At 36.9% G+C, this 22,315-nt stretch overlaps 1 pseudogene; it reads right to left on the bottom strand.

The window, feature by feature from the left end:
- Nucleotides 1-17,800: 17,800 nt before the first annotated feature.
- Nucleotides 17,801-19,385, bottom strand: LOC102440486 (annotated as a pseudogene).
- Between the last annotated feature and the right edge of the window lie 2,930 nt (nucleotides 19,386-22,315).

Raw genomic sequence — 22,315 nt, 5'->3', positions numbered from 1 at the left:
ACTAGAGCTTTATCATTGTAGCTGTGGCATCCTACATAGTATGAATATTTTTATAAAACACCCTGAAATACAAACCTCAGTGATCAATTCAGTACTTGCATTTCCCAAACTTTATTTTAATCAGGAGTTAATGATGTATTGCACTTCTAGTAAGCAAATGAATGTTTGAATTGCTGTAAGTTATTTTAATAATTGCTCAGCTAACCATTTAAATTATCAAAGATCTTTACTTGTGCAACATCATATAAATGCTAAAAATTAAAAATTAATCAACACAATTTCCATAACTAAAAGTTGACATCTAATGGGATATTTTTCAATAAGATGACAGCAATAATTATGCTGAAAAATGTTCTTTCCTGTAGCTTGAACGATTATAGCAATTTCCACCAAGGGATTTCGCAGTCAGATTCTAGTTCTTGGCAACAGTGATTAATATAATGGTTATTAATGGAAAGTCATTTTGATACTTCTAGCAGTGTATAGGTGTCAATGCTTTGAAAGCAATGTAATTTGCATATTAATGATAAAGATTGCATTGGACAGGCTGGCTACTAAGAAACCCAATTGATTTTTTTATTGTCTTCTATAATGTAAAAGGTCAATTAGATGTATGGAAACAATGGAACTTTTCACATCAGGACCTAACATTTCTCTGTGCTGACATCTTTTTAACTCTATACAAAGGTCATTAAATGTGCAAAGGTAATTGTGTTAAGCTAAGAAAGTGGCAGGGTCAGATATCACAATCCACAGCAAGGTGAAAATCTATTGCAGATGGCAACCCTGGGAGCTGAGTTAGAGTGAGAACTGCCTTTCAGGTTGCCAACAGGAAACAGAGAATAAAGCCATCCTCAGTAGTTAATATTATCAGATTAATGAAAAGGACAGATGTTTCACTAGCTTTCCCTTAAATTCAGCACAGATAAGGTAGTCCTTCATCAGATTCCATAAAGGTAAATTGTGGATTAATAAATTGGTTATACAATGTATATGTTTAGGGTAAGACCAAATAAATATACGTATACACATTGTGACAAAGTTTGTCACAATTGGTATATATTTAAATGCATTCAAATCCATTGACCTAGAGTTAGAAAAGTAAGAAATTATTCTTCCAATTTACTATTTCCTTTCCTAGAATTTTATCAAATATATTTTTCCTCCATCTCTTTGAACTGTACTCTTTGGAGGCACATAATATATGGATATGGTAAAACAACATTATGTTTTTAGCAAGGAAAGGATAACACTTGTGTTATAGAAGTTCTATAAATGAGAAGGAAGTGAATCTAGATAACACAATGGATATGAAAGAATGATTTCACCTAAAGCACAAATTAGGAATTTAAGCACAAATTAGTCCATGAAATGTATTCTTAATTTTTTATTAAAAATATGTAATCTAAAGAGGTTTTAAATGAAGAAATTAAGAAGTACAAATTGGTAGTTACAGAATAGTCATAAAGATATAAATTAAAGCATGAGGAATATCACCTATAATATTGTAATAACTATGTATAGTATCAGGTGGGTGCTGGAATTGTCAGGAGGACCACTGTAAAGTATATGATTATCTAGCCACTATGCTGTACATCTTAAACTGATACAGAATAATATTGAATGTAAACTGTATTTGAAAAAAATTCAAAATATCGACAGACTCATAGACAGAGAGCAGGCTGACAGCTGTTGGTAGGGGGATGGGTATTGGGTAGAGGAGATGGAAGGATGGGGCAAAATAGAAAACAAAAAAGAAAAACTCATGGACTTAGACAACAATGTGGTGATTGCCTGAGGGAGTGGGGTGGAGGAAATGTAGGAAAGTATAGGTGGTTAGTTACAGTTTTGACATTAAAAAACAATGCTATAAAAAAAGAGATTTCAAGTAGAATAACACTACGGGCAAAACCAATATTTAAGGCTTACATTTAAATTGTTGAACATTTCAAATATAAATGAAATATTAAAAATTACTGTATAACAGAGTTAAATGAAAAGTTCTTTATAGTTTTCATAAAATTAAGTCTCAATGGTTTTACTTCTTGAAACTAAAATATTCTTGTATTTTATTTTCTTGTACTTTCAGGTTCTTTTGTTTTTTGCATGTTATTGATATAAATAAAAATTATATATACATATAAAATTTGAATTTTGTATATGTTCCTTAGTTAAAATTGCTGATAATGTAATTTATATGGAAAAATATCTATTTGCTTGAACTGGTTATCTTAACTTCTTCTTAAGGTTTCATATTGCAGTTGAGGTCTACATCAAATTGAGTATGATCACTCTTTGATTTGACAATGAGTGATGAGTTCTTAATGTAGTGTCAGGGAACAGATACTTTGAAGCTTACCTTCTTCTTCATATTCTCCATCTCTCTTTGGAATTGTATAACTGATTTCTACAGTAATACATGCATCATTATCTGACATAAGGTTGGTGAAAAATACAAGCACAAATATGACTCTATCCTCTGTTCTTTTGGAACAGACAAAAATAAAACTAAAAGATAATTGTGCTATGACTTTATCAGTGATTTATTATAGAGGACCAAGAGAAGCATGAAAATAACTAACTACATAAATATGTAAATAAATAAATACTTCATCTCAAGCATGGGGTGATAAAAAGAATTTAATTCAACATAAAATTCATTTTATATTTTATGATTATTTCTGATAAGATCAAGTGACACTAAAAATCCTATTTTCACTATTTATAATATGGAAATATCAATGCATCATAACAGTGATAAGATACAGTTATAAGTTAACTTGTAAAAGTTAACTCTACCCTAAGCAATAGTTTTAAAACAATTTCAAATGGATGTGCAGCATTTTAGAATGTCTAAGAAAATCTTTGCAATTAAATTACTTAAAAAATTATTGACTATATTCTCATAATTTAATCATCCTTTTTCAATCTTTCTTTTTAAAATGTAAATGCCCCTCAAACACATATTATAAATATATAAAAATACATAAATATGTATAGACATACAATATATATAATATAAAAATTCCTCTGAACAAGTATTTTCAAGGTTTCTTATATAAGAATTGCATGAATGTGACATGAATGTGCTGGAGATAACTGTAAGAATAATGACTAACACTTGTGTAGCACTTGACAGTTTTCACAGATTATCAAATACTCTCATTTTACCTAAAGAATTTTTAAACCCCTGTTTTTATAAAGGAGAAAATGGAGCATCAGTAATACAAATGAGAGCTGTTATATCTCCTTATGATCATGTCAGCCAATGAAGCAGGACATTTGTTCTTCTTTTTATAGTTTCAATTGTTTATTAATGTTAAATTTATGAAAACCATTACCCTTGCCTTCAGCTATGTGTTTCTTGTATTGGCCTATGATAGCAGTTATCACACATTATTGTTTTTCTCATTTCTCTCTGTCTGTTGGAGCTGTATACTACATAAAGACAGAGCCATGCTTTTCTGAGCATCTTATAGAGTGTCAGGCCCATCTTGGCATTTCTACTATCACTTGGTTGAATGTCTGTAATGTGGTTTTCATGTAAGTGTAAAAGTACTTTGTCTTATTAACATTTTTAAAGTATATTTTAATATATTTATCCTCAAGAGGAAAAGATAACCACTAAGGTATTCTTCAAAGTTATCTGATGCAATTTTAGTTGTGACTGTTTCTTTGTGATATGTTAGCTGCATCTTCCCTGATATCATCTTATGTCTTCTTTTTAAGTGATAAATATCTATTCTAATGTAAGGAATACAGTGTTTTATTTTTGGAAAACATGAGTAGTGTCATCTCACTGGTACTAATCTCATAATAAATTATTTATAATTTTGGTAATCCCCCCCACATTCATTTTAACACTTACATATTTTACAATAATTATACATTTTACTTTTTCCTCTCTATAATTTTTTTGAAAAAAATTTATCTTTGTACTTCTTTCAATAAACAATTATAGGGTATCAACAATATACTAATTCTTTCAGGAATCTGAGATATAGCCATAACCAAGCCTTACCCTCCTGGGGTTTACACTCTAGTGGCAATATCAAGTATGAGCCCACTTTTAGGAAAGTGTTGCAAATAGTCAAATTTAAAGACAGAAATTTTAAATAGCTGCTTCAGTAAAATTACAGAAATAACATATGTATAATTTGAATTGGCAGCATATCTGACAGTGTTCATGAATTCATTAATTATAATAGAAAACTAGTTATTCAAGCAAAATAAGGGACAATCTCTTATATTTTTCTCAATTGACAATATCTGTAATACACAGTTGAGTTTTTTCCAATTTAAATACACACAACACCTTACCACTTGCAAATTTTTATATAAAAAAACCCATCTGTAAAATACTGGCATTGGGACCCTGGCCAGGTGAGTTAGTTGGTTGGAGTGTTGTCCCATACATCAAAAGGTTGTGGGTTCAATTCCCAGTCAGAGCACATACTTAGGTTGTAGGTTCAATCCCCAGTGGGGGTACACATGAGAGGCAACTGATAGTTGTTTCTCTATCAAATTGATGTCTCTCTTACTCTCTATCTTCCTCTCTCTCTAAAATCAATAAAACATATCATTGGGTAAGGATAAATAAATAAATATTTAAAAATTTTAACAAAGTATTGTCTAAGTTGAGAATGTATTCCAAGAGTAAGTAGGTGATGATTCAGAACATATAAATCATTGTGGTTTAAAATTTCAAAACATTCTACATAGCAACATAGCAATTATATACAGATCCTTATTTCATTTACTTTATTAAATCCATATTTCATCTAATAGTTCCAACATCTTTAGAGAAGGGAAACTTGTGTACAAATTATCCTGCCCAAGAAAGGTGGATGGTAGTGAAAAGTACACAAGAATGAACACAGCAGTTTTTCCTCCCTTGTATGTTATCATTATAAAAGAACTGGGGTAAAACTTCATGAATGATAAATGGAAGGTGCTTAAATTGGGTTGGTTCTTTTATGAACATTATACATTGACATTGGCAGTTTTGACAATTACATCTATCATTTCTAGAAATCCATTCCAACATCCTAGCCTGTTTTTTCTAATGTGAGCAAATAAACAGGGTTTGTAAATATAATAATCAAAGATTGATCTTCTGTGTCACTGTACTGATTAACAATTTCTTATTTACTATAGCTTTTTTACTCCCCATATTATCTGAGAATCAGAATTTACTGAGGCACACCTGTAGATAGCATATGAGAGTGCTTTAATCTTCGTTCACAGGCTTCAAAGGGATCAATATTAGAATTCTAAGTTTGATCATCAAAATGAAATAAAACCCTTTAGGAGCACATTGCATACTTTTAACATGTATTTTATTATTTCCATATTGCTTCAATAAAAACAGCTGGTTGAAGATGAAGATAGACCAACTATTTTAATTTTTACACTATTTTAACCTGTGGATAACCTAGACACAATTTTCAGGTTTAAAAAAATATTTCCACCTCAAATACATTTTTATGAGTAGAATTATATATAGGTTGAAAAGCAGGTTTTCCTCCACCAAAACTTTAAATGCAATGTTATTTACAGTCATAAAAATTTTTCCCAGAAAGGGTATTATCAATGATATAACAGTAAGTTAAAAGACCAAAGTAATATATATGTACATGTGAGCATTAGAATATCCTGAATTATCTGCTATTTTCAAACTCAGTTTTCTTTAAAATGCTGTGGTAATGATGGCTCCTTGTCAGAGCTAGTTAGGTTGTCTCATTGACATAAGCTTCATATTACAATGAGAAGTAAATTCACAAGTCAGGGATGTAGTATGTATTCACAACTTCCTATTTCACCTGGGTTTCAAACATATAAACTGGTTCATACCAGATATTCAGTCCAATTTTGTAATTTCTGGATTAATCAGTTGACCTCTTCCAAGATTAAATTCTCCCACTTGCAGGGGTTTCTATACCCCTATCCTGCCCAGTTTCTAGTCTCTGGGTAGAACTGTCTCAAAGCCTGTGTCAGGAAGCTGGTATAGAAAGTCCACACAAAAGATTATCCTTGGCATTCAGCTGTTGGATGTCTCCTTGCCCTGTTGAACTGACCCTATCTCCAGCTCACCTCTGAGTCTGTCCTAGATTTGTGGAAACATTAACACCTCTTCCAAATTCATAGCAAACACAGAAACATTACTGGACCACTTCTAGTGCTCTGTCACTTCCTTTAGGATACAAAGCTGAGGATGCTCCTGTAAGTGGAAAACAGAGCACATGGCTTTTACCCTCCCAAAACCCCTATTTCTCATCCCACTTTTCCAGCTTGGTGGGATGACAGAAAAATTGCCCAAACATCACATTTCTTCTAACTAGATTATATTTCCTCTAAATTCTATTTCCATTCACTATTTCTTATCTAATCTGAGCCAAGAGGAAATTACATTTGGGTGCAAGGTCTTATACCAGTAACTGTGTCCTTTTTACTTACAATTTAGAGTCAGTCATGGTCTTTGCTTTCAGTGTTACATCAGTGGTCTGCTATTTACACACAGTTAATGCACATTCAGTTAAGCCAAATAAGAGGGGGGTGGTAGGGGTCTGGTGGACATGTGGAAATCTAGTAGAGCAGTCTCATACTGTTTCCTATCTCTTCATTTAATATGAATTTATTGAAGATATACTGAAGATCCAGCACTGCACTATGTCACAAGAATGGTATAATGAAAAAGATACACAATTCTAAAGCACTTAGAGTAGAGCTAAAAAAAAAAAATTGGATGTTTGCCATACAGTTAAGTGCTTCCTTTATGATATGGATAGTAACCAGGTCTAGGGATTATAGAAGTTGCACTCAATCTCAGCTAGCAGGGTGTGTTTTGTAAGGGTTTTAGGGGAAACAAGTTTAACATTGCTTTGAGCAAGTGACATTTAGGTTGAAACATGAAAAGTGACATGGAAGTTGAATTCTGCAGAATGTATAAGTAATTACCCAAGAAATAAGAGGGGGAAGGTAGGACACAACAAGTGTTTCAGGCATAAGTAATGGCATGTTCAAGTCCAGGAGTAAATGCATGACACTCTGAAGTTCCATTTGGCTGGAGAAGAAATGTCAGGCATTCTAAGAGCTTGGACTTTAGAGAATGTTGTATATTACATGACTAACATTCTATTCTCAGAATTCAGAGACCTGAATTTGAATTCTGGTTTCACCATTTACCTTAGCATTGTGACATATTCGCTTCACCATTTTTGTTTCTTCTACAAGTAAACCTATAAATTATATTTATCTTTAAGAAAAACTTCAAACATATTTGAATCCTTAGCAATAAAGTCTTTGAGTACCACCTCTATATACACATTTTATTAATTTATTTATCTATAAATTATATAAGATATTACTTTATGAATATGTTATACACAAAAAGGTTCCAGGTAATATAAAAATAAATAAATGTATTTATTTATTATTAATTAATTTATATTATATATTATATTATTGATATTTTATTTCTATTTGGTACTTAACAACAACAACAAACTTTCAGAAATGAAAATATGAGTTATATACTTTCTAAGGACAAGGTTAGTTCCAACTAAATAAATTATCAATAAATTCCCTTACATCATTAGATACATAGGATTTCCACTGAAATCACATAAAGGTGAATGAATGCATCATGGACCTTCTCCTTGACTCCTTCCTCTTTATTCCCCACTCATCCCACTGCCCTCTTCTTCTTTACCTCAAGTAGAGATTACTAGTATAGATAATGAGGAAGAGCAGAAGAATTCAGGACAAAATTCTCAAATCTACTTAGGATTTATGACTTCAAGCAGCAAATATATGTAATTACACATTTATATTAACTACTACCTGTTGTCACTGCGTCCATCTGTGTTATATAACCCATCTAAAACAAGCTCAATTTCCACCCTAAATCTTTTCCAAATGTTTTTGATTTCATAGAATTCCTAACATTATAATTTTCTCAAAGCTTTCAGAAATATATTGTTGCTTCTGAAAGATCCCTTCTAACAATTGTACAGACTAAATCATGGTCATTTTCTCCTGTCAAATTGTGACTGACATGACCTCATAATATCGCAGGAGTAGGAATAAACTTAGACTTTAGCTCTTTTAAGTAATCATTAGGATTGGTCTAGAACTAATTATCACTTTCCTCTTTTTGATGATTCCACATATGTCATCTAACCTCCCAGGATTATTTGATTTGTTTATATAAAATTCATCAGTCATATTATCATTTTTTTCAACAAAGAACATACTAAATTCAAATAAGTAATATTTTAAATTAAAAGCTTGATTAATATTAATCACTTTATACCTTATTAATGTATTACATGGTTTTCAACATATGGTTTCCACTTTAATTACATAAATTAGGAATATATTAATTCTTTAAAATAATAAAGCATTATAATAATAACTTGAGTATTTTCTTTCTGCTTCTCTTCTAGTGAGTATATTATTAAAAGAACAAAAACAATTGCCTAGTGTAGATAAGAAAAACCAAATAATTTACTGAAGGTGGTGTTATGTAAAAATCCCCTGAATGTGAATTAAAATTTAATTAGAGAAAAGAGAGTAGTAAGTTGGCCTCAGGCAAGGATCATATTTAAAACAAGATCATTAGTAAATGTCAACTGTGCTTTTTTTTAAAGTGGTAGGTTTATCTCTTTTTAAAATTTGAATGCCATTGGTTAATTTGATTTAGAAAATTTGTGATTCCCAAATAGAAAAAAAAGTACTCATTAAAAATATTTAAATAATTAAAGTGTCCTTTTTCTATTCCAATATGATATGGTTGAACTAGTGTTTTCAGAATGGCTCTTGGCTTGAATTAGAGGACAATTCCCTGCTCTGCTCCCTCATTATCAAGAATTTTTATAATAACAATTTCATGTTACTGGGCAGAATGCATTTTATAAGAGTTTGACATCGTGGCCTCTGCCATAACAGTAAAGAGATGGTAGTATGCACACAAATAATAAAAGCATTAAATTTTATAAATTATGAATGACATAAAATGAATATTTATTTAAAAAGGGAAAGAAAAATAATTTAAGTAGTGAAGAAAATTCAGCTAGCAGTTCTACTCAATGATTATGTGTACCATTATGAATGTAAAATTAAAGGCATAATTCAGCTCTTGTTTCATACAAAATTCCCCCTAATGAACATCCAATTCTTCATTCAGTATCAACTGAAGAAACAACAATATATTCTAATGTGGGAAAATTAACTAGGTCGGAAATAATTATAGATTGTTTGTTGAGCTCCAAGGTGGCATTTTTATAAGGAATTTTCAAGGGTTTTTGATTATAGTGATTCTCAATTAGTCTGAAGTCCTAATACCTAAATCCTCCAGAGATACACTACCACTATAATTGATGCAATTTAAATACAAATTTCATTGTTCCCTCCAAGTTTGGCCCTACTCACAAATAATGTTAGCACTGCCATATACTCATGGAGCTTTCAGTATGTTATACCCCATTTTAGATTAGTTCACATTGGTAATCGTGGCTGCTTAGTGCTTCTAGGATTTTCTTAGCCAGAATCACTTCATTCCATTTATACCCTTAGATTGTTGTCAGAAATGTTATGGCTTCAGGATTTATTTTATCTGCCCAAGAAGCTAATGTTAAAAGTCATTTTTGCAACACACAATGTATTCTTATATAAAATATATAAGCTGAGCCCCAAATTCCACTGGACATGATTTGAACAATATCCAATCAATAATTACTGCATTCTTAAATTCCAACAGACATTTCAGAATCCCTTTTGCCACAATTTCTAATAAAAATTACACAAAAATACCTATTCCCAAAAGTAAATCTAATCCTCCCTCAACTGAAATTTCCAGTTGTCAGTTGCTTGTTAAAAACATGGGTAAGAGAATATTTTATTCTTTTGTGAAGTATTCTTATTGATTGGTGCTAGGGATGCAAGGAAAATATGCATACCCTGCTCTCTAGGAGTCATAATAAAACAGTAAAGTATATTGTAAGAGCTAATTTTTAAAAGTTAAATGTTTTCATGGAAGTATGGGAAATGCACCTTGGGAGTCTAGACAAAAAAGGAACCTATAATGTCTAAAGGAATTTGTGATAACTTAGCATAGATACAGTGAGCAACATCTTGATGGGACAAGAGGACTTTTGCCAAACAAGGAGTGAATAGCAGCTATGCAGAGGACATAGGCAAAAGTGTGGAGTTGTGAACAAGCATGTGTATCAGAAAATTAGCACAACACAGGATGGGACTGAAGCCTGAGTATTAGAGGAAAGAGTGATAAGAACCAATGCTGTCTACATAGATTTTGACACATAGATCATTGTAAAACTGTAATATTCTTATCAAAATGACAATGATATCTGGGAAGTTTTTAATAAGAGGAAAGAGGTTATGATGCAAGTATTCAGGCAGAATTATACAGTATGGATCCAGTAGTATAAATAAGATGAACTATTTCTACAATCCAAATAGAAGATGTTAATAGGTGTATCTAAAGTAATTAGTATAGAGATTATGAAGTAGAATCAACAGAACTGCTATTTAGGTAGACTGTAAACAATACTTTTGCTACTTGATAAAGAGGAAGAGAGAACAAGGTTGTGCAGGGAGAAAATGAAAGAAATAAGATGAAAAGGTGGATTTCAAAACACTTAAACTTAGGATACCCAGGTAAAGATATATATCCAGTATATAGTTGGAATGACCTCATAAGGCTATTTTCAATTTTATACAATACTAGAGGCCTGGTGCACAAAAATCATGCACGGGGGTGGGGGTATCCCTCAGACTGACTGCGTCATCTCACAGTCCGGGGCCCAATGGGGGATGTCCCCTACGGGCTTAGGCCCCCTACCCATGGGGATCAGGCCTAAGCTGGCAGTTGGAAATTTCTCTGGCAGTCCTGGACCCCTTGCTTCTTTCTTCCTGCCTGCCCCCTGTCCCTTGACACTCAGAAGGGCGCCCGCCCACCGGTGCTGCGCTCACCAGCCATGGAGCCGGCTTCTAGCTGGACAAGGCTCCCCCTGTGGGAGCACACTGACCACCAGGGGGCAGCTCTTGTGTTGAGTGTCTGCCCCCTGGTGGTCAGTGTGCATCATAGGAACTGGTTGTTCCACCGTATGGTTGCTTAGGCTTTTATTATATAGACTAGAGGCCCGATGCACAAAAATTTGTGCACTCGGAGGGTCCCTCAGCCCAGCCTGTGCCCTCTCGCAGTCTGGAACTCCTCGGGGGATGTCCATCTGCTGGCTTAGGTCCACTCCCTGGCAGATTGGGCCTAAGCTGGCAGTCAGACATCCCTCTGGCAGCCCAAAAGCCCTCAGGGATCTCCACTTGCCAGTGGGGAGCAGGCCTAAGCTGCAGTCGGACATCCTTAGTGCTGCTGAGGCGGGAGAGGCTCCCACCACCACCGCTGTACTGGCAGCCATCAGTCTGGCTTCCTGTGGGAGCACACTGACCACCAGAGGGCAGCTCCTGCATTGAGAGTCTGCCCCCTGGTGGTCAGTGTGTGTCATAGTGACCAGTCATTCCCAGTCGTTTTGCTGTTAGGGTCAATTTGCATATTAACCTTTTATTATATAGGATAGAGGCCTGGTGCATGGGTGGGGGCCGGGCTGGTTTGTCCTGAAGGGTGTCCCAGATCAGGCTGGGGTGCCTGGCCAGCCTGGGTGAGGGGCTGTTTTGCAGGCTGGCCACAGCCCCTTCAGGGTGGAGGTCTCTGCTGGGTGCCTGGTCAGCCTGAGTGAGGGGCTGAGGGCTGTTTTCAGGCTGGCCACACTCCCTTCAGGGTGGGGGGGTCCTGCTGGGTTGCCTGGCCAGTCTGGGTGAGGGGCTGATGGCTGGTTGCAGGCTGGCCAAGCCACCCTGTGGGGACCCTCACCCCATGAGGGAATGGCCATCCTGGGTGAGGAGCTAATGGCTGTTTGCAGGCTGGCCACGGCCCCCAGCCACCCAAGCTCCCAGTGGAGGCTGGCTGGAAGCAGGTATCTGGGATTTATTTATCTTCTATTATTGAAACTTTGTTGCCTTGCTCTGAGGCCACAGCTGGCCAGGGCAGTTGGGAAGCTTGGCTTCCTCCATTGCCAGGGCAACCAAGCCTCCTGCTTTCTCTAGCTCCATGGCTGCCAGACGCCATCTTGGTTGGGTTAATTTGCATATAGTCGCTCTGATTGGCTGGTGGGCATGGCTTGGGGCATAGCGGAGGTGCAGTCAATTTCCGTGTTTCTCTTTTATTCGATTAGACTAGGGCCCAGTGCATGAATTCTGTGGGGTCCCTTTGCCTGGCTTGCGGGGATCAGTGGACCTCCGCACTGCCACAGCCTGGCCTTACCGGCCAGCTCATCAGACTCCAGCCTACTGTCCGCTTCGATCTGCACAGCATGAAGTAGTGCAGGAAGCAACAGGCAGCTGGGGAGGACCCTGAGCCCAGGCCGGGTGCCACGCCACTCCTGCTCATCCTGGCCCCGCTGTGCCCATCCTAGGGTGATACTGGCACACCCATGATCACACAGCTGCCTCTTATCATTGCAACCTCATTCCTCATGCAGGCACTGGAGAAGTGGCCGCAGGCTCATGCCCAGTCAGTCCGGATGCAGGTCCTGATCCCGGTCCCAGTTCATATGGGGGAGGGGCATGTAGGGGGAGTGTCCATGGGTGAGGCTTTCTCCCCCGCAGCTGCACTTTCCAGCCAGCCATGAGCCCGATGTCTGGTGCCCATTGGTCACCTGAGCTGCGTTCCTGCTGTGGGAGCTCACTGACTACTAGGGGAAAGCTCCTGCATGGAGCGTCTGCCTCCTGGTGGTCAGTGCACATCATAGCTACTGGCCGGTCATCCGGTCATCCAGTCATCCAGTCGTCTAGTCGCTTAGGCTTTTATACATATAGATGGATATTAGAAAAATATTTAGCTGGAATTTAAATGCTCACTTACAAATGTTTTTCATATAAAATACTCTCTATAAATCACCATGTATAAGTCATTCATGGCAAACAGTTGCTATATTATTTCAAGCAGAAAAATATTTTAAAAGTTTATATTTAACTAGAGTTTTCCTTTCTTTAAAATGGCATTATGCCCTGGCCAATATGGCTCAGTTGGTTGAAATGTTGTCCTGTGCAACAAAGGATTCTGGGTTCGATTTCTAGTCAGGGTACATATGGAGATTGCAGGTTTGATCCCCAATTATGATGGGCATGGGAGGTAACTGATAGATGTATCTCTCTCTCCCCCACCCTTTCTCTCTCTGTGTCTCTCTCTCTCTCTCTCAAATAATAAAATAAATGGCATTATGTTAAGTACTGTTCCACAGATCAATAACTTTGTGAGTGCTCAGGGAAATACGTAAGCAATTAGGAGACTAATATTCTGAGGAAAGTAAAAGTCCCAGAAACCATGATCAGTTAACTGCCAAGCAAAATAGAGACAGACTCATAGATAGAGAGCAGGCAGCCAGCTCTGATTGGAAGGAGGGTATGGAGGGATTGAGTGAAAATTTTTTTAAAAAGAGAGAGAGAACTCATGGACAATAGTGTGGTGATTGCAGAAGGAGAGGGATTGGGGATGTAAAAGGGGTCATAGAGGGGATAAATGTGATGGTAAAAACAGAATAAATTTAACAAAGAAAGATTAATAAGATAACCCTAAGAAACCATACAAAAAATAGCATTTTTAATACTTCTCTAGCTATCTATATTTTATATTGTCCTTGTTAAATTTTTGTTAATTTTCTAAAGGATTATATACTAGGAAAGCTATAATATAGAAGTTATATGCATCAAGATGAACTAGTTTACACTATCATAAAATATACTCTTCTCAGTTGCTTAGCACAGCTAAAATTATTTTCTCACACAAAGTCCACTGTGGGTAAACAGAAAATGTCCCCCTTCTGAGGATATAGCTATCCAGACAACTCTCATGGTAGTCTGAAATTTGCAATCCCAATCTGTGGTCTCCTATGTTGCCCAGGCAGGAAAAAGAAAGACCAAGGAGAAACATGGTCTGAAACAGGTACATATCAGGAGTAACTCTTCACTTCCACTTATCTTTTGGTTTCCTAGAACACAATCACATGTACATAATCCAGTTGCAACACATGCTAGACAATATAGAGCAGTACATGGATATTTAATGAGCATAATTTGTCTCTGACAGAGACAGTTATAGATAGGTGAGCATGGTGTTAGGTGTTTCAATAATTCCTTAATTGCTTCCAATGGAATTAGATAATACTAGAAATATGGACTCTTTAATTAACAGAGAGATTCAGTTTTTGCTTGTAGAGATATGTTTGAAGAGCATCAAGCAATAAGGTCCTCAAGGAAAAATGGAAAATTCAAACTGTTCACGTTGTTATTTTTAACTATTATATTCAGGGGATTTTTAAAATTAGAAGAATCTATTTAATCTGCTTACTTAAGTACTGAGGAAATTTAAATTCAGAAAAAAAGAGAAACTTATTCTGTGTCACACAGTAATTTAGTGGTAGACATGGGATTAGCATCCAACTCTTGATTTCTCATCTAGTAATCTTTTACACTGCACAGTACTGTATCTCTTTAGAAGATTAATTCATTCTCTATCTGGAAATATACAAAATTTCAGCATTAGTAGGAATGATGGCCTAGACTATCTAGAATCACAATGCATAAAAATTTGTCTTTTTCTATCATTATTGTAAGAGTTTACATTCATTTGGTCATTTCCTAAAACAGGTATCTAAGGGAAAAAAATCAAATAATTAAATCACCCAGTTACTCTGACAGACAGGAAATAAAATTTGAGAGCCCAGTAAGGTGTCATACTTGGATTAGACTTGTACATTTGGTTTCTTTTTTTTTAATTTTTTAAATTTCAAATCTGAAGCAGTACAATACTCAGAAGTTCCACTTAGGTGCAACAAACATGGATATGATGCTAAGAAACTCTAGTTTTTCCATAAGTTGAATAAAATATAAGTTTGACAGCACAGTAATCCTTAAAGCAACAATCCTGAAATTTCAACATGGCCTTGTATATTGTTAAATAAGCAAGGCTAGAATGAGCTATAGAGTTTTTGTTTTTAAGAATATATTGAGGGGGAGAAACCAAGATGGCGGCATAGGTAAACACCGGAAATTGCTGCCTCCGACAACTTCAAAAATACAACTAAAAGACAGAACGGTCATCATCCAGAACCACAGGAAGGCTGGCTGAGTGGAAATTCTACAACTAGAAGGAAAGAGAAGAGCACACAGACTCAGAGGAGCTACGAAAGTAAAGTGCAGAGGTACGGAGGCTCCGGCGAGCGGGGAAAGGGGCTGGCACCTGAGGACACGACTGTCTTTTTGAATCGGGAGGGAGTCACAAGCTCTCGACTGCTCTGAACTCTGGTTCCGGGAAATCTCTGGGGTCCCAGGGCTCATACGGGGAGAAACTGGATGGTCTGGCAGCAGGCAGAACTCGGAACTTGAGGGCGGCTTTCCCTCAGAGGTGCTGGCAGCAATTACCAGGACACTGAGACGTGTGGCCCCTTAGGGCAGGGCTGAGAATCAGCCATAGCTGCTTGCTCCACCCTGTTGATTCCGAAACTCCGCCCCATCCAGGCTGCTGCAAAGACTTTTGCATATGAATGCCCGGGTCCTTTGTAACCTGAAAATTACCTAACGAATTGCAGCTGGGCCAGACAGACCCAGAACTTCCAAGAGAAGGCCCAAGGCCCCACAGCAGGTTGCATTGCTTCACAGCTGTGCCTCATCTGGGCACCCCCAAACCCCCAAAAAAGGAAGGGGAATCTGCATATCTCTTCGTAGCTCCTGCTGGGTAACCTCAGGAAGAGGCTTAATTAGCACCTCCTTAGATCCAAGAGCCAGTGTACCCAGTGGTCAGAGTGGGACCATCCGGATTACAACTCCTCAGATTCATAAGGAACACACTCAGGGGGCAGACTCAGTGAGCACCAAAGCCCCACTGAAGCAAGTCTTGCCCCAGAAGGGTGTCTTCAGCACAGAAGTTCTCCCACTGCAGACACAGCTGATTCTCACTGCCAATTGGCCTGGAGGTCAATTCCTCCCAGTGACACCTAAAACAATCAAGGCATAACTACAATAAGACTGTGCACAAAGCCCACAAGGGGGTGCACCAAGAGTGTCCACCTCAGGTAACTGGGGAGGCTGAGCCACTGGGCCCTGTAGGACACCTAGCACACAAAACCACTCTACCAACACAGGGAAGCAGACAAAATGCGAAGACAAAGAAACAGGTCACAAATGACAGAAATGGAGGACAGCAAACGACTGGATATAGAGTTCAAAACCACGTTTCTAAGATTTTTCAAGAATTTTATGGAAACCGCCGATAAATGTAGTGAGATCCTCAAGAAATATAGTGAGACCCTCGATGTTGTGATAAAGGACCAACTAGAAATTAAGCATACACTGACTGAAATAAAGAATATTATGCAGACTCCCAACAGCAGACCAGAGGAGCGCAAGGATCAAGTCAAAGATTTGAAATACGAAGAAGCAAAAAACACCCAACCGGAAAAGCAAAATGAAAAAAAATCAAAAATACAAAGATAGTGTAAGGAGCCTCTGGGACAACTTCAAGCGTACCAACATCAGAATTATAGGGGTACCAGAAGAAGAGAGAGGGCAAGATATTGAAAACCTATTTGAAGAAATAATGACAGAAAACTTCCCCTACCTGGTGAAAGAAATAGACTTACAAGTCCAGGAAGCGCAGAGAACCCCAAACAAAAGGAATCCAAAGAGGACCACACCAAGACACATCATAATTAAAATGCCAAGAACAAAAGACAAAGAGAGAATCTTAAAAGCAGCAAGAGAAAAAAAGTCAGTTACCTACAAGGGAGTACCCATACGACTGTCAGCTGATTTCTCAACAGAAACCATGCAGGCCAGAAGAGAGTGGCAAGAAATATTCAAAGTGATGAATAGCAAGAACCTACAACCAAGATTACTTTATCCAGCAAAGCTATCATTCAGAATTGAAGGTCAGATAAAGAGCTTCACAGATAAGAAAAAGCTAAAGGAGTTCATCACCACCAAACCAGCATTATATGAAATGCTGAAAGGTATTCTTTAAGAAGAGGAAGAAGAAAAGGAACTCTTACCATTTGCCACAGCATGGATGGAACTAGAGAGCATTATGCTAAGTGAAATAAGCCAGTCAGAGAAGGATAAATACCACATGATCTCACTCATTTGTGGAATATAATGAACATCATAAACTGATGAACAAAGACTGATCCAGAGATTGAGAGGCATTGATTGGACTGTCGGGCCTTGGAGGGAAGGTAGGGGAGGGTGGGGGTAAGGGGGAAAGATCAACCAAAGGACTTACATGCAAGCATATAGGTCTAACCAATGGACACGGACAACGGGGGGGTGAGGGCATGGGGGGGTAGGGGGTAACGTGGGTATAAGGACACATATGTAATATCTTAATCAATAAAAAATATATAAAAAAAGAATATATTGAGTGAGATGACAATTACAAGAAGTGAGTTGAAGGAAAGGTGTGTAAGCTTGAAATAAACTACATGGGTAAAATTTTGATGCCATAACCAATCCATATGGCCCCTTGTTTTATTAAGATGACTAGATTCTCTGGAGGATAAAAAGGGGACTTCTCCCAGCTTACCCTATCCATAAGTTATTACTGTTCAATTTCTACTAAAGCTTGTGTTATAATAAGCTACCTTTAGGTAAATGCTCTTGCCTAAAAGAGGATTGCAATTCTGTTAATATTAGAGCCAGGAAGGGGGAATTGATATTAAAAATCTAGGTCAAGAATCTATAGGATGGGGAAAAAAAGTATAGTATAGATCTCATTAAAATATTGAGTTGTACAGGGACTTAGGAACAAAGTTAAGAGCAGAAAAAGATCTTTTGACTAAAGTAGGAAGGACAGTATAAGAATATTTACAAAAAAGGTTCAGAATAAAGGAATATTTACAGAATGTTAAACTATTAATCTGCAGCCATAATAAGGCCCCTTCGAGTTCCCAACACCTCTGCTTTCTTCTCCTTTCGTTGTTGCTCATGTTTCTTCCATTGCTCCTCCCTGGTCTGAAGACGAGGTTGTTTGTATGTTTTCTTGTGGAAGCTAACCCTGCTTACATGCTCATTCAGACACTTATTTTCTTTAGATTGTCCCCATGGTTTCAGTTTTCCTTTGTGTGGCTCATAGTTGAGGGGACGAGACAAACTTGCTTTGAGATCAAAAACTGGTTTCTTGTTGGAGACTGGAGTCTGTGCTGCTTCAGCTGAAAACTTGAATGGGGTAATAACTGTAGCAGAATCCCTCTTTGTGGCCTTTAACTTGTTTGTCCCAAGCACAGCCTGGCCTTTTGGGGTGTTCCCAGATATGGACACATGTGGAGACTTTCTGGCTGGAGTCTTGGTCAGTGAACGCTTGTATTCATTAACTTTAGTAGCAGCTGAAAACCTGACATTCATTTTAGTTGCTGAGAGAGTGGAATGCTTGACCGACCCCTTCATATACAAGGTGCTCAGATCTGCAGCACCCTGGGCCCGGCCTTGTGAGCGCTGCTGGCTTGAGGGAGTACAAGCCATAGAAAATCTTCTTTGGAGACCCACTGGAGTTGCCACCACTTCCTTAGTTATGGACCGCTTCTTCAGTTCATTAAGTGAATTGTGTTGTTCAAAATTTTTCTTTTTTCTCTTAATATATTGATCAATGGACTCCATTTCCTTAAAATGGGCCTCATGAAGCTTCTTAAAGTTTGGAGTACTGTTTGCAATTCTTTTATTTTTTCCAGATTTAGAAAACCCATCTGTGTAGACAGACTTCTTTCTTTCTGAAGGTAGCTTTGAATCTTCATTACCATTTATTCCACTATTTCCCAAGGACACTGCATTCTCGTTTCCTTGTCTCTCATCTGGTGGAGATGGAACTTCTGCAACAGGTCTGAGAGCCTGGTTTTCCTGCTTTTCTTGATTCTGGAACTCAGTGGGATCACTTGTTTTTATCTCTGAACGATCCTGCTGGGAGTCAGGATTGCTCTGGACAGTCCTGTGCCTTCTCCTTTTCTTGGTGACATGGCCAGCTGGTTCCCACTCAGCATGTTTCTGACTGCTGATCTGCAGCTCAGTCTCATTACAAGAGGATGCAGAAGTTTGGCTTTCATCCTGATTTCCATTTTCTTTTCTTGCTTCCCATTTCAGGTGGGCTTTCAAGGCTTTTAGCAGCTTGTCTGCCCTCAGGTTAGCTCGGAGGCCCAGACTCTTGGCCAAGTTCTGCAAGTCACTGTATTTGAAGGAGTCCAGCTCCTCGAGGGAGGGGACGGTCATCCCTATCTGCAATCCAGACAACCAGGCGAAGCACCCTCCAACCTCCGGCGCGCGGTTCAAAACTCAGGCGCACTCTAGTCGTTGACCCAGCCAAGATTTATACACAGTTTAAATTCTACATTTGGTTTCTTAAAGCTTCCTCTTATACTTACATAGTACAATCACCTTTTTATTTATGTGTGTATTTATCCGTGCAGCAATAATTTGTGTGTCTTTAATTACATAATCCCAAGAATTAAGAATAAATAAGAGACCAGGTTCGATTCAGGCCAAGGGCACATGCCTGGGCTTCCGGCTAGATTCCCAGTAGGGGGCGTGCAGGAGGCAGCCAATCAGTGATTCTCTCTCATCATTGATGTTTCTATCTCTCTCTCCCTCTCCCTTCCTCTCTAAAATCAATAAAATATATTTTTTAAAAAAGAATAAAAAAGAATATAGTGGCTGCTCTCCAAAAACTTGTCCTTATAAGTGATGAGCCAAAGAGCCAGTATATGCTGAGAGTGGGAGCAACCTGAAACATGAAACCAGGAAACCTTCATTCTAACTCTGCTTCTGTCACTGATCTTTTGTCAAATTCCTCAATCTATCTTGAGTTGTATTCCCCCAGAGAAGAAAAGATGAGTGGATTTTCGGATCTTTAGCCTGAACCAATAACATTACCACCCCACTCTTCAGCTCTTTTTTTCAATTCTTAGTCATAATATTTTTCCACATTTTTCAAACATCACTCTATTTTTACTTGAGTTAATGAGTAAATGTTTACATATTACAAATCAAAGATTACTGTGACAAATAAAAACAAAACAATACTTTTTACTTCAATTATTCTCCAACAAAGGGAAAAACTTGTTCTCTTTCTCTCCCTTCCCTTCCCTCTCTCCCCTTCCCTCCCTCTTCTCCCTCCTTATTCTTCCTTCTCTACCTCTCTTACTGTCTTCCTCCCTTCTCTCTCTATCATTTGTTCATCATTTTGCTTTGGCCATAGTTCATTACTGACATCAAGTGTGCTATTGAAAATATCTGGGATTTAATTTGTATAAAAGTGCATGAGAAGGCAAAAATAATTTACAATTGCCATTAACTTGTTGTGAAATTTCACAAATTTTACTTCTAGAATTTACCATTTGAATATAAATGAGGCAAGCTCAGTGACTTAGATATAATGATATACTCAACATGATTTTTAACATGAAAAAATGTGGTATAATTACATGATGAAATGCTATGCTTATGGCTTGAAAAATATTCTTGATTTATATTGTAGTTAAATACATACTATAAGCAATATATATAATTTAATAATATTTTAAATGCATATAAACAGACATACATGCCTGAAAGGATAAATATGTTAATAGAGTGAATTTCTGGAGGAGAAATTGCATTTGCTTTTAATTTTATTATTTGTACATTTTTATTATGAAATGCAGTATATTTGCAACTGGGAAAAAATAACTCATAAGCATAAAACTTGAGCTTACAAAAAATATGCCATAGATTTTATATGGGGTAATGTTTATAGATCTGTGGCATTAAATATGCATTATAATGTAAAAAATATAGCAAATAAATAAAAATTATTGAACTCTGCTAGTAAAGTGATAAAGACTTTAAAATATTTTCTAGAGAAACATGTGCACTTTGGATTGGAGTACCAGGAATTGTAGCATTTCTGGTTCCCCTTTACCAAGTTCCAGTAGCATATTCCAGTCATTGAGATAAATAAAAAGTCTTCACTATTTCTAAATGGTCAAGTGTTGGGAACCATGGCTACAGAAAAATTGCATCAATGAAAAAAGATCAGCTGGCCATATTTACAAATGGGTTTGTCAGTAAGCTGTGTGCATAACAATGATAGAAGGTGCTACAGATCAAAACTAATTTCAACTGATCTTGTCTATGTCCTTGGGTTGAAGCATCATTCCATGAAAATTTATACATGCCTACTACCTTAAAACTCAGTTCAGAACTTTAGGTTTTAATTGGATCACTTTTCAAAACTCCCTCTGTGACCTTGGATGTCACTTTGCTTCACTCTCCTGGCAGCACTTTACTTTTCTGAATCTTTGCAAAGTTAAGCTAATGAAAATTCTATCTCTAAAATTCCAATGTTAATTGATTTATTGATTGATTCATGAATATATTCATAATTTTTACCAGGAGCTACAGAGGCAAAAAATTAAGCAACAACCTTTACCCTAATCAAGGTCACAATTCATAAGAAGTTATAAATATGAGTTACCTAAGAGTATTACTGAAGTAAATTCTTAATTGCCTTTATGCTTTACTGTCAGAATGATTAAATAAAAATGGTTTATGAGCAGAGATCATAATTTTAAGAAAATAGGTCTCAGAAATGTGGGATATAAAAAAAGATCCAGCAGGTAGAAAAATGATACCTTCAAATCAACTGGTCTAGCTTAGATTGAAATTAAAAAATTGGACTCTCCAATGACAATCCATTTTCTATAATTACATTGCCCAGATGTCTTTAGATTGGTGCTCTTTCTATGTGCTCCCTTACTATTTCTACTATTACTATACTCAACACTATTATTTTTTTAATGTTTCCATCCTAACTAAACTGTAAGTGATGAGAGAGAAGGCATGTCTACATTGAAGATGATTATATACACAATATATCAACAGCTTTTAGGTACTTTATTTTGCATTGTTTTATTGTGGCCCATTATTTTATGTATATATATGTTTGTGACCTCTTTTATGCCATGGCTTTCCACTTTATTTTACTGTTCTTTGTACAAACATTGATAGTGAAGAATAGGTAAGACAGGAAAGCAAGCTTCACAGGCAAAAACAGCAGCAATGCATTGGCCATTATATTCTCTTTCATATTGGTTCTCTAGGCACAGCAGTCTTGTTCTCTGCCTTCCATACTTAGGACTATTGCTGTTTCCACCCAACCTTAGGGTGAGTGAAGATATTATTGGAAACTTGACAGGAAGCAGTAGAGCCTTGCTGAATTCCT

Source organism: Myotis lucifugus, unplaced genomic scaffold (assembly GCF_000147115.1).
Source record: "Myotis lucifugus unplaced genomic scaffold, Myoluc2.0 scaffold_50, whole genome shotgun sequence".
NCBI lineage: Eukaryota > Metazoa > Chordata > Mammalia > Chiroptera > Vespertilionidae > Myotis > Myotis lucifugus.
The sequence above is the reverse complement of the archived record's forward strand: the minus strand, read 5'-3'. Positions and strand labels throughout refer to the sequence as shown.